The sequence below is a fragment of the Anser brachyrhynchus genome, assembly GCF_964034855.1.
Source record: "Anser brachyrhynchus genome assembly, chromosome: 22".
NCBI classification, from domain to species: domain Eukaryota; kingdom Metazoa; phylum Chordata; class Aves; order Anseriformes; family Anatidae; genus Anser; species Anser brachyrhynchus.
This window is the reverse complement of record NC_137715.1, coordinates 4,642,470-4,655,578: the sequence shown is the minus strand read 5'-3', so window position 1 is coordinate 4,655,578 and position 13,109 is coordinate 4,642,470. Positions and strand designations below refer to the sequence as shown.

Below are 13,109 nucleotides of genomic sequence, written 5' to 3'. Positions count from 1 at the left end.
CTTAAGCAGGATCATCCCCTTAAGGGGTTTATTGGCACCCAGGGAGCGGGGGTTTTGCTGGGGGGGTGCATGGGGTGGCTCTGCTGGGCTAATTGGCTCAGGGGCTTAATGAAGGCACCGCCGCCATGCGTCCTCCTGTGCCCCCTCCCACAGGGTTGCCGGCAGGTCCCCAAACTGGGGCTGCTGTGGTGGGGGCCCTCATTTTCAACACCCCCCAATATTATAAACCCAAAGCAGAGCCCCCCAGGCAGTCTGCGGCCCCCTCCAGCCCAGGGGTGTCCTGGCAGCACCGGCTGTGGGGGGACACCCAGACAGGGCTATGGGTGCTTGCTGCCCCCCCCCCCAGTGCCCCGGTCCCTCCCCAGGGCCGCAGCGCTGCGTGTCCATGCGCTGCCGCAGATTACACAGTGCCCGGGGAGGCTGCTGGCCTTTTTTTGGGCTCCTAATTACACGCCAGCAGCAGCCAGGGTAGAATTAAAGCCAGGCGGGAGGCAGAAATAGCCAGGTGGGTCCCGGCGGCCACGTACTTGTGCCAAACCTGCGGGGCCACGCGTGTGCCCCCTGCGTGCACCGACACACAGGGCTGCACGCGCACACCGAGCGTGCATGCCACACGGCGAGGGGCACGCGGGGACCTCCTCCCGGCCACGCTGAGGTGTCCCCACACCCATGGGGACCGTGTCTGTGTGCCCGCTGCCACGGTGCCACCAGCTCCCATTGGCACGGCCCCATCCGTGGGGACGAGCGGCATGCCCGGGCGCTGTCCCCAGATGACCCCGTCTCAACGCTGCCGGTTCCCAGCCCTAGGGAGAGGCCGTGTGGCACCGGTGCCACCCTGGCACCACCACGGCATCGGGGACAAGCCACAGTGCCACGGAGCAGGAGCAACAGGGCCGAGCTCGCGGCGGTCCTTGCCCTGCTCTCCCCCCGCTCGTGTTCGGGGGACTTGGCGGCGCTCGTCGAAGCTCACAGACACGCGGTTGCGTAAGCGGCTCGGGGCCTCCCGCCGTCCCCAAAAACGTGAGAATCGGCCCTGGTGCTGCGAGGAACCTCCTGGGGTCCTGTCCCCTCCCCGGCAATGCTCACACCACCGGGTGTGCGCGCACACGCGGGGCTCGCCGGCCCCGTGCACACAAGTGCACAGAAGCACACACCAACACACATGTGTGCTCGAGCTCCCCAGCAGCTGCTCCCTGGGGAACGGGATGCCACCATGGGGACCCTGTCCCCTTCCCTGTCTCCGCACCCACACGGGCCACCGTCCCCCCAGCCCCTTCCCCGCACCCCGCCTGGCCCTGCGCCCCCTTCCCCACCGTGGCCCCTCTCCCCTCCCTCCGGCCCAGCCTTTTCCCTTCCAGCTCTGCTGTTTGAAGCTATTTTTTCCACAGCTCCTGCCAAGAGCCGCTAATGAGAAACAAACGGGCTGCTCCGACCGCTGCTGCTCCCAGCCCACACACCTCCGGGCTGCCCGGGGCCGGGGCTCCGTCGTGCTCCCGTGGGCATCACCGCTGCTGGGCTGCCGCGGGCACCACTGCGGCCACGAGGGATGGTTCCTGGCACCCATCCTGCCCAAGTGCCACTGTCCTTGGCATCTGTCCTGCCCAAGTGCCACCCTCCCTGGCATCTCCGTCCTGCCCATGTGCTACCATTTGTGGCATCCCCATCTTGTCCAAGAGCCACCATCCCTGGCATCTGTCCTGTCCAAGTGCCACGACCCCTGGCATCTCCGTCCTTCTCGTTCAGCACCATCCTCTCCATCCTGCCCGTCTGGCACCGCACCCGGGCCTCTCCATCCTGCCCACAGCAGCTCCATCCTTCTCGTCTGGCCCCATCCCTGGGCACCTTGGTCCTCGTCCAGGCGTCATCCCTGGGATGGTGTCTTCATCCTGCCCACCCAGCACCAGCACTCAGCACCTCCAACCTGCCCATCTGGCAGCATCTCCGGGTGCTTCCATCTCCAACCAGACACCACCCCTGTGCTGCACCATCCTGCCTGTGTGCCACCATCCCTGGGCATCTCCACCCTTCTCATCCAGCACCATCCCTGGGCACCCTAAGCCTGTCCATCCAGCACCACCCCGGGCATCTCAATCCTCATCCAGGCACCACCTCCGGGCATCTCCATCCTTCTCGCTCAGCACCACCCCTGGTAGCTCCATCCATCCCACGCCCACGCCACCACCCCTGGGATCCCCATCCTAAGGACGTTCCCCCCAGGCCGGGGTCCCCGCAGCCTCCTCCTCGGCTGGATCCGGCCCCTGGGGAAGCTGCTGGGGCCGGAGCAGTGCCAGGCCGGCCAGCAGTGACGTCGAAACCCAGGAGAGCAGAGGGAGCGAGGCGCGAGGGAGTCCCGCACTGTCCCCCGCCGGGTCCCCCGGCCCCCCCCGGCCACTGCTTGCTCCAGCCGGGGCTGCAGCCAAGCCTCTGCTGTTCCAGTTGGCCACAGCTCGGCCCCGAGTTATCTGCAGCTCCGCGGCGGTCACATTTTCCACTGCTCCGTGTTTGTGTTTGAAAGGCGGCTGGGAGGAGGGGAGGAGAAGGGAGAGCACGAGAAAAGAGAGATTCCCCGTGGGCCTGGCTGTGGGCAGGGGGTGGGTGGGAAGGTGCATTTATGGCAGGGAGACGGAGCAGGGTTTGCACCTGGGGCAGGAGCATTAATCAAGGATGGAGCGGGAACGAGGGATGAGAGAGGTACCCAGGATGGGAGCACAATTTGGGTATGGGGGCATCGCTCAGAGAGGGAAGCGTCACCCAGGGCTGGGAGCATGACCTGGGGATGGGAGCATGGCGTGGAGATGGGAGCACAATTTGGGGATGGGAGCACAATTTGGGGGTGGGAGCATCGCTCAGAGACAGGAGAATGACCCAGGGATGGGAGTGGTACCCAGGGATGGAGCGATGCCAAAGGATGGAGCTGCACCCCAGAGTTTGGGGTGGTACCCAGGGATGGAGGGGTAGTGGGGATGGAGCAGTACCAAGGATGGAGCAGAACCAGGGATAGGAGCGGTACCGAGGGACAGGAGCGGTACCCAGGGACAGGAGCACAACCCAGGGATGGGAGAGGTACCCAGGGATGGGGAAGGTACCCAGGGACAGGAGAACAACCCCGGGACAGGAGCACAACCCCGGGATGGAGCCATGCCCGGGGATGGGCCCATGACTCAGAGGCAGCACAGGCGTCGCTGCAGCCCCAGCCCTTCTGCTCCCCTCTGCTGCAGCACGGGCTGAGGCTCCCGGGCACCAGCAGCCAAAACAGCCTGGGGCGGTGGCTCCCCTCGAAGTCCCCTCTTTACTCCCAGCCCCTCCGGACCCCTGGGGATGCGGGTGCCCCCTGTTTGGGGCTCACCCCACAGCGGGGCCGAGGTGGTTCCTCGAGTGAGCGAGCGCCGGCCAGGCGCATGCCGTGCGCGCCGGAGGGGACGTCACCGGGGCCGGATCCTCGCCCTGCTTCCTCGAAGGAGCCGGCTGCTGCGTGCCAGGGTGACGCTGGCGGCTCAGGGCTGACCTGGTTTCTCTCCTCCAGCCCTTCCTCACTCGCTCGCATCCCTCTGGCCGGCCTGGCCCCGGTGCAGAGTGCTGAGAGCGCGCCGACGGCTTCCTGTGTGGGCGGAGGAATTTGGCACCCGGCCGCCGGGGATGGTAGCCGGCCGATGCGCAACGCCTGGCCGTGCGGCCCACCCGGCACCGGGGGAGCAGCTGCAGCACAGCAGAGAGGGGTCTTGGGGCCCTGTCCCCCCGCTGGGATGGGGATATCGGAGCAGGGATGGAGGTGGCAGGAGGTGGCCTGTGTGGGGAATGTGGTGTGCACGGCCCTGAGTGTGCACGTGTGGCACGGGCGTGGGGCTGGTGCTGCCTGGGACACTCATGTGCGTGCATGGGGGTTGCATGCGTGTGTGGGTGCATATGTGCAGGGGTTGCATGCACAGGGGCTACATGTGCAGTGTTTGCATGTGCAGGGGTTGCATGTGCAAGGATTGCTCACACGGCAGTTGCGTGTGCAGGGTTTGCATGTGCAGGGGCTGCATGTGCAGGGGTTGAATGCTCAGAAGCTGAAGGTAGAACTTGCACGCATGCAGATGCAGCCTCGTCTATCCCCTTCCCTCAGCCCTGGTGCGGCTCTGAGCTAAACGTCCTGCTTCACTGGGGGTCACAAACACAGCCCCCCTGACCCCCAGACTTGTGTCCCTTTGGGATGTCTCCTTGTCACTGGAGGGGTGCGCTGAGGAATTGGGGTGCTCGCTGTGACCCTGTGGTACCGGAGCATCCTGGTCCCTGAGGGACGGGGAACGGGGACCCTTCTCCCCCCCCCTGCAGCTCCGGGGACTCCCAGGGAAGCCCCAGCACTTTGCCAGCACCCCAGGAGCTGCTTCTCTCCACTCAGCCCAACCGATCAGAATTTCAATGCCTGATGTGCTCTGTGGCCTGCGGGTGACTGGTTTGGGGTCCAAGGAGCTGAGGGGGGGGGGCAGGAGGTGCTCAAGCCCCTAGTAGCTGTCAGAGAATCCACACTACACCTCCAGAACCAGCAGTGAGGGCTGAGCATCTGATCCTGGTGGGTCTGGACCATCCTCATCCCCGTCCCCATCCCCATCGCCCTCATCCTGGCCAGAGTTGGAGCAGGAACGCGCGGGGAGCTCGGCCAGCACCCAGCCAGCTGCTGGCAGCTCTCCGGGGATGGGAGCCAGAGCCTGCTCCAGCTGGAAGCACCCCGAGGTGCTGCCACGGGCAGGGCTGGGCGATGGGGGGCCGGGGGATGTGTGGCTGGGGCCTGGCTGCAGCGAGGGGGTGACGGAGGGAGGGATTCAGGGAGGGATGGAGGGACAGAAGGGATGGAGGGATGAAGAGAGGGCTGGAGGAAGGGAAGAAGGGATGGATAAATAGAGAGCAGATAAGCAGTGGGATGCTTGGATGGTTGGTTGGATGGAGAGACGATGGGAAAAGGGATCGATGGGTGCAGGGACGCGCTGCTGGAAGGGACACGCAGCTGGAGAGAGGCGTGGCTGCGTCTTGGCCAAGGAGGACATTTAACAGCGCCACCAACAAACCCTACAAGCAATACGCTCAGCTCTCGCCACAAAACCCCTTTATTCCCTCTCTGCCCCCCAAGCCCCATCCCCTCCTGCCTCGGGGACCATGCCCGTGGGGTGCCCCCAGCAGCGGTGCCGTGCCCCCGACCTTGGGGCGGGCACCCCGGGTGTCCCCACGTGCCCGGGCCTGTGGTCGCTGCCGTCCCCGCGGAAGCATGGCCCCCCCGTGCCGTGCCCGCGGGCAGGGGTGGGAGAGGCTCCTCCGGCTCGCCCCGACCTGCCGAGGTGCAGCCACGGGGCCCCGCAGCATCTGCAGAGCCGGCACCGGCTGCGCGGCTCCTCCTGCCCCGCAGGGCCGGGGGCTCCCTCCTGCCCTGCGCCGGGGGATGGAGCACGGGGCTGGGTCTGCCCCGGCACGGCGGGGAGGGCACGGTGCTGCCCGCGGTGTGGGCACGGTGCTGCCCATGGTATGGGCTTGGTGCTGCCTGTGGGGTATGGGATCCATTCTGCCCATGGTATGGGCACGGTGCTGGCCATTGTATGGGCGCTGTGCTGCCCGCGGTGTGGGCACAGTGCTGCTCGTGATACGGGCACCGTGCCGCCCATGGTATGGGTACGGTGCTGTACGTGGGGTGTGGGCATGGTGCTGCCTGTGGAATAAGGACACCGTGCTGCCTGCAGTATGGGCACGGTGCTGCCCACAGTATGGGCACGGCGCTGCCCGCGGTATGGGCATGGTGCTGCCCATGGGGTATGGGCATCGTGCCACTCATGGTATAGGTACGGTGCTGCCCACAGGGTACGGGCATGGTGCTGCTCATGGTATAGGCACAGTGCTGCCCGCGGTATGGTCCCAATGCTGCCCGTGGTATAGCCCTGGTGCTGCCCATTGTTTAGCCCCAGTACCACGCATGGTATGGGCACCATACTGCTCATGGTATGGGCTCCGTGCTGCCCAATGCACAGCCCCAGTGCTGCCCACACACAGCCTCGATGCTGCCCAATGCACAGCCCCAGTGCTGCTCACAGCATAGCCCCCGTGCTGCCCACACGTTAGCCCCAACGCTGCCCATGACATAGCCCCGACCCTGCCCATGGTATAGCCATGGTGCTGCCCACAGTATAGTCCCCATGCTGCTCACCGTATAGCCTCTATGCTGCCCACTGTACAGACCCCACGCTGCCCACAGTACAGCCCAATGTTGCCCATGGTACAGCCCCCATGCTACCCACAGTATAGCCCCCATACTGCTCACCCTATAGCCTCTATGCTGCCCACGGTATAGCCCTGATCCTGCCCACGGTGTAGCCCCCATACTGCCCACCGTATAGTCCCTATACTGCCCACAGTATAGCCCCCATACTGCCATAGCATGGCCACCATGCTGCCCACAGTATAGCCCCTATACTGCCCACAGTCCAGCCCACATATTGCCCAATGTATAGCCCCCATACTGCCCACAGTATAGCCCCCATACTGCACGCATTATAGCCCCCGTGCTGCCCACAGTCCAGCCCCCATGCTGCTCAATCTATAGCCCCCGTGCTGCCCCCTGTATAGCCCCCATACTGCCCACATGATGACCCCCCCCCCGCCCGTTACAGCCCCGCTGCCGTGCCCACCCCCGCACTCGGTGCAGGCGGCTGCTGCCCCCCAGGCGCTGCAGGGAGGGGGCAGCACCGGGGGGGGGCCCAAACCGGGGTGGTGGTGGTGGGGAGATGGACCCAGCCCCTTCCCTTACCCCCTCCTTATCCCCCCCCCCCCCCCGCAGCCTCCCCTCCCCCTGCCGACGTGGAGGCTGCGCTGGGGACGTGTCAGTGCAGGGGGGGGGGGGGGCGGGGGGGGGGAAGGAAGAGAGGGGCAAAGATGGGGGGCAAAGATGGGGGGGCAAAGAATAGGGGGGGGCAAGGAAGGGTGGGGGCAAAGAAAGGGGGGTAAAGAAGGAGGGGAGCAAAGAAGGGGGGGCAAAAAAGGGCATTGCCTGTGCCTGCCCCCATTTTTTTTGGGGGGGGGGGGTGCCCAGGGTGGAGGCCCCGGAGGCCGGAGGGATGCTCGAGGCCCCGTGGGATGTCCCCGGCCCCGTCCCGCGTGGGGACGCAGCGGCTTCCCCCGGCTTCATGGAGCTGGGGGGGGTCCGGGGGGGCTGCAAGGAGGGCATCCCCTGGCCCCCGCCGTGCCTCAGTTTCCCTCGCCCCGCTGCAGGCGTGTGCGTGGGCAGGGAGGGGGCCGGTGGCCGTGGGTTTTTTTTTTTTGGGGGGGGGGGGGAAGAGCAGGCGGCGGGGGGTGGGGGGGAAGGACTTTTTATGTTTTTGCCCTATTTTCATCCCTTTGAAATCCTTTTGTCGCGTGGCCCCGCCCCCTCCAGCACAGGCCCCGCCCACCATTGAGGCCCCTCCCCTCCCCTCCCCCCCCCCTTTCCAAGGAGCCCCCCCCCCGGATTTCCACGATGGCCAGATCCTGCTGCCAAAGCGGCAGGGCTTGGCCCCGGCGGCTGGGGACGGGACGTGGCGGGGATGGGGGGGGCACAGGAGGGGTGTGGGGGGGCCCACGGAGGTGGGGGGACACCGTGGGAATAGGGGACGTGGAAGGGATGGGGGGGCTCCACGAGGGTGGGGGGATGCCGTGGGAATTGGGGACCCCATGGGAGTGGGGGGGGGGGGCAAGGGGATGGGGGGGGCACTGTGCGAATAGGGGGACCCCACAGGGATAGGGGGGTGCTGTGGGGTCAGGGGGACATGGAAAATAATGGGGGGACCCCATGGGGATAGGGGGGGTGCTGTGGGGACAGGGGCCCCCATAGGGCTGGGGGCACGGTGTGGGGATTGGGGGACATGGAAAGGATGGGGATGGGGGGGGCAGCAGCCCGAGAGGGAAGAGTTAACTCCCCCCTCGTCCTTGCTGGTCCCCCAGGCAGGGAACTGGGATGAACTGGAGGGAACGGGGAGGGAAGGCTGGGGCGAAGGTGCTGACGTGGGGCTGGGAGCGGGTGGGAAGCAGCCGGGAGGGGGGGGGAGGAGGAGGAGGAGGAGGAGAAGGAGGAGGAGGAGGAGGAAGAGCAGAGGCTGGGCTCGGGCATTGCGGAGCTGGAGCAGAGCCCCAGCTGCAGGGCTGCTGGGCTGGAGAGGCTGGGCTGGGGGGGCCGGGTGGGGGGCACTGGCCCAGCTCCCCCCGCCAAGGCCCCAGGCTGAGCCCTGCCTTCCTTGGGGGTGGACGCGTCCTCCCCCCGCAGCGGGGCCTCCCTCCTGCCCCGGCCTCCCAGCCCCATGGAGATGGGGCGCCCCACTTTGGGGTCCCCTTGCCCAGGGACCCCCATGCTCCAGCACCTCCCTGGAGCCCCCGGTTGGGGCTGGAGGAGGGGGTGAGGGTTTGGGGGTGCCTGGGGGAGGGGGGATGTTGTCCCCCTGATGTTGTCCTCCCCCCCATGGGCCACCCACTGTCACCCTCACGCACCCCGCCTGGCCTCCACTCGTCTGTCCTCCCGCCCACCCAGCCTGCATGGCTGGGGGACCCCAGACCCTAAATCTGAACCGAATCACTCCGAAGTTGGGGAACCACCAAACCCCAACCCCAGCAGCCCCAGCCCAAACACCCAGCATCAACAGCCTTAACCCAACTGTCCAAACCCCCAGCCACCCCGTCCACCAGTAACCCCAACCCCCAGCCACCCCAGCCACCAGTAAACCCAACCACCAGCAACCCCAACCCCCAGTAACCCCATCCACCAGTAACTCCCAGTAACCTCAACCACCAGCAAACCCAATCACCAACCCAACAACCCCAACCCAACAACCCCAACCCAATAACCCCATCCCAATTACCCCAACCCAACAACCCCAACCACCAAACACCCAACAACCCCAAGCCAACAACCCCAACCCAACAACCCCAACCACCAAACACCCAACAACCCCAAGCCAACAACCCCAAGCCAACAACCCCAAACCAACAGCCCCGACCTAACAGCCCCGACCTGACCCCAAGCTCCAGCCCTTCTGGACGAGCCCTGACCACCCGCTGCCAGCCCCCGGTGGGATTTGCCCTTTCTCCATTTACCCCCACCCGGTTCCACCAAGCTCCCCACTCAGTTTCCCACTCCCCCGCTGGGACCGAGCCACCCCAAAACCAGGAGGGCTCGGTGCTGGATGTGCCCAGCGTCCTTTGGAAACGGGGACTGTCACCTCCTGCTGGATGGGGGGGGGGGGGGGGGAACACCCTGCAGCTCTGTCCCCGTACAAACTCACAGCCCCACAATATCCCCTGGGGCGATATTGGGGTTTGGGGTTTCAGCAGCCCCCGGGGTCCCCCCGCACATTGGGGCTGAGGAAGGGTGCGAGGCGGGCGCCGGCAGCCCCACGCCCCGGCCACGTGGCACCGGGGGCCACCGTCCCAGCCAGGCCCCGGGCGCCCGCCCAGCCCGCGGCTGATGAGGTCACTTGGAGAAATCCCAGCCAGGCTCTGGTGCCGGCCGGCAGCGCGAGGAGCCCTCGCCTTCGTCCCTATTCCCATCTCCATCCTCATCCCATCCCCATCCCCGTCCTCATCCCATCCCCATCCCCATCCCTGTCCCCATCCCCGTCCCCGTCCCCGTCCCCAGGGGGATGAATCCAGCAGCCCCTCGGAATGCCCTTGCAGGAGGATGAATGGGGTGGGGACCCCTCCAAAGGGAGCTGGGGGGCCATGGGGAGGGGGGCAGGACGGGTGCTGGGGGTACCCCCGTGTTCCTCCTGCCCCCATGGTCCAGCTGGGACGGGGCTGGGGAGCAGCGCCCCGGCCCCAGGGCTGCGTGGGGCCACAGCTGGGAGCAGCAAATTCTTCAATGAAATTGAAAAGGAGAAAGGGGGGGGGGAGAAAAAAAGGAAAAAAAAAAAAAAACCAAGGCGAGAGAGAAGAAAAGAGAACTGGCAACGGAAAATGTTCGGCGTGTACCTCGGCCCTCAGACTTTCCATCTCGGGCTCTGCAAGCTGAGACGGCGGGGGCCCGGGCTGGGCTGCTGCTGCTCGTCTGGGGGCTGTGTGGCCTCGCGCTGGGGGTGCCCCCACCCCGGGGGTGCCCTCGCCCTGGGGATATCCCCACGGGATGCTCCCCGCCTTGGGGTGTTCCCATCCTCAGGATGCTTCCACTTTAGGGATGCTTCCCCCCTTGGGATGCTTCCCCCTTGGGATTCTAATCCCTTTGGGATGTTTCCCCTCTTTGGGATGCTCCCCAGTTTGGGTTGCTCCCCCCTTTGGGATGCTCCCACCATGGGGATGCTCCCACCCTTGGGATGCCCCCTTCCCAAATCCCAAATCCTCCCCCATCACCCCATGCCACGTCCCACGGCGGGGGGCACAGATTGGGGCCACCTCCCCAGACCCACCATCACCGTCCCATCCACCTGCACCCCCCCCCCCCCAAGCTGGGGGGTCCCTGGCGGGACACGAGCATCCTATCCCGGCCCCCCGCTCCCCTCTCCGGGGCGAGGAGCCGCGTCTCGCTGGCAGCCCGGAGCCCAATTAAGCAATTGCCCTGGCTGCTTTGAACGGGAGCTGGAAATAGCCGGCGCAGTCGCTGCCCGTGATTACGGGGTTTTGCCCTGCCTGCCACAATTGAGGGTGCCGAGGGACCAGGAATAGCCAGGGCGGTGCCAGGCTGCGGGCTGCGGCCGTGCCGGGGAAACTGAGGCACCCAGACCCCCACCCTCCCCGTGGGGGGGAGCCGTGCCACGGTGGGATGCAGGGGAAAGACCCCCCCCCCCCCCCCAAGCATCTCTTCGGGTGCTTTTTGGGGACTCTCGGGTCCCACAGCGAGAGGTGTGACCCACCCCCCCCCCAAAGGGTGCCACACCTGTGTGCCACAGCCCTGGGGGACACCCGGTGCCCTCCCCGCCTCCCCTGATGGATGCAAGGACCTGGGGGCACCCAAGGGTGCGGCCGGCTGGGGCGGGGAGGGGGCACGGGATGGAGAGCGGGGCGGCTGGGTGGGTGGGGGGCGGCGGGGGCCGGGAGCGCTGCGGGGCCGCGGAGCGAGGGGGGGAGGAAAGAAAAAAGGGAGTTAATCCGATCCATGTGTCTGCGCTGTCGAGGGGAGTTAACTCACACCAGATGCCTGCGTCTGCTCCAGCTCCTTTCGGCGCAGGCAAACAAACCCCACCGCCCTCCTCCCCGCCGGCGCCCCCGGCCCCATCAGCTGTGTTTTTCGCTAGGTCCTACCCCAAAACGCAGCGCCGACCCTCCGACCCCCGCCCGTGCCCCCCTCTGCTGGGTGACACCGCGGCCGCCGAGGTTTTGGGGGTGGAAAAGTGACTTTTGGGGGCGTCTGCCTCCCTTCTCGCAGACAGGAGCTGCAGGCCCAGTTGGCACCAGTGCAACCAGTCTGGAAAGGGTCAGGGCTGGGGCTGGCGGGAGGGGGCTGCGACCCCCCCCAGCAGGGCCAGCCCCCGCTCCCAGCTGTCCCCAAGGCGAAGGTCCCGGGCGGGTGTCACCGTCCCGTGCAGGACGTCCCGCAGCTGGGAGCCACAGCAGGCCTCCGCCTGCATCTCCCATCCCGCTTCCTAGGATCCTAATGGCTTTTCCAGGCTTTTATTATTATTATTCTAATTTTTTTTTTTTTTCAAAAAGCGGGATTTCTGCCCTTTCCCTCCCCCAGCCCCCAGCCCCTGCACCAAACCCTGCATTCCTGGGGCGGGCGGCCCGGGGCTGATGAGGTGGCACCGTCTCCCCCCCTCCTCCCCTCCCGCTCTACATGCATATAAAAAACGATGACATTCTTTTCTTTTCTGTCATGCTGCAAAAATTAAAGACACATCTTCAGCCTGGAGCCCGGCCAGGGGTTTTCGAGTCGCCGAGGCATGATTGGAGGAGCCTTCGCCTGCAACGTGTCTCGGATGCATAGATACAGGCTTGAACGCCGGCCAGCTGCTCCGCGCGCGCGCCCGGCTGTGCAGCTCGCGCAGATAACTCCTGCTGCTGGCTTTTTTTTTTTTTCTTTGCATTTAATTGCAGCCTGGAAAAAAAGACCTGGAGAGGTCACCGGCGCAGGGTGGTTTTTTTTTTTTTGCTCGCCAGTTCGACGTGTCTCTTCTCCCCCCCCCAACCTCCTCCCAGCCCCGCTCGCCTTCGTTGCGTTGTGGAATTGTGGAATTGCTTTCGTGCCCCCTGCAAGAAAAGTCACCGAGGGACTCGCTCGGAAGCGGGTGTCCCCAGCGGGTGGCTTGGCTTTGCAACGAGCCACCCAAAACCCAACGGCCCAGCAGCTTGCAAACCCACACCCAAACAGAGAAGCTGGTGGGACAGCCCCCCCCCAAAAACCAAAACACTAGCCCCCAGCCCCATTTCCCCTAAAAACAGCCCCTGCAAAAAAGGGGGTGTCCCCCGCCCTGTGCCACATTGCTTGGGGTGCTCGCTTGGGTCTCCTTCCCCCTCTGTCCCGGAGACCCAAGCGGCTGCCCCGGCCCTGGTGAAGCCGTATATTTTTTGGCGTGTAATTATAACCTCCCCAAATTGCACGGTGTATTGTGGATTATTGTCAGCGAGCATTTTCTTTTTCCAACCAACGTGGCTCTTCAAATGTGGAAACAGCCATGGAGGCGTGCCAGAGGGGAGGAAGAAAGGGGAGAGGGAAAGAAAGGAGAGAAAGAATAGGCGAAAAGAAAGTAAAAGATGGAAATAAAGCAAAAAAAACACCAAGTTTGGGGCGCCCTGCTGAGTTTCTTGGGGGGTCGGTGTTCCCTTGTCCCGCGCGGGGCTCATGGCATGGGCGCTGCTGGTGCAGCCCGTGCTGCTCGGCCTGTGGGGCTTGGTGGGCGCTGGGCACCGAGGGTCCTCATGGGGACAGCCCTGGGGTGTGGGTGGGGGGGCATGGTGTGGGGGCGCAGCCAGGAGTGGGTGCTTGCACCCCAAATTCCCCACCCCAGCATCCGGCGTCGCACCGGGACCGCGTGGCACTGGGGTCCCCAAGGCAGCCACCTCGCCGTCCCCACCCTATCCAGCCACATCCTCACCCCGTAACTTTGGGACACCCCCAAAAAAACAACCCCAAAACCCAAAAAAACCCACCCCAATTCCCCCCAGACCCCATCCCCGACACTCCCCATCCCCACATC

General features: G+C 65.6%; 1 protein-coding gene across 1 annotated transcript in view; it reads right to left on the bottom strand.

Moving 5' to 3' along the window:
• Positions 1–13,109, bottom strand: part of TMEM92 (transmembrane protein 92) — a 54,916-nt gene that overhangs the window by 4,020 nt on the left and 37,787 nt on the right. The window lies entirely within an intron of this gene.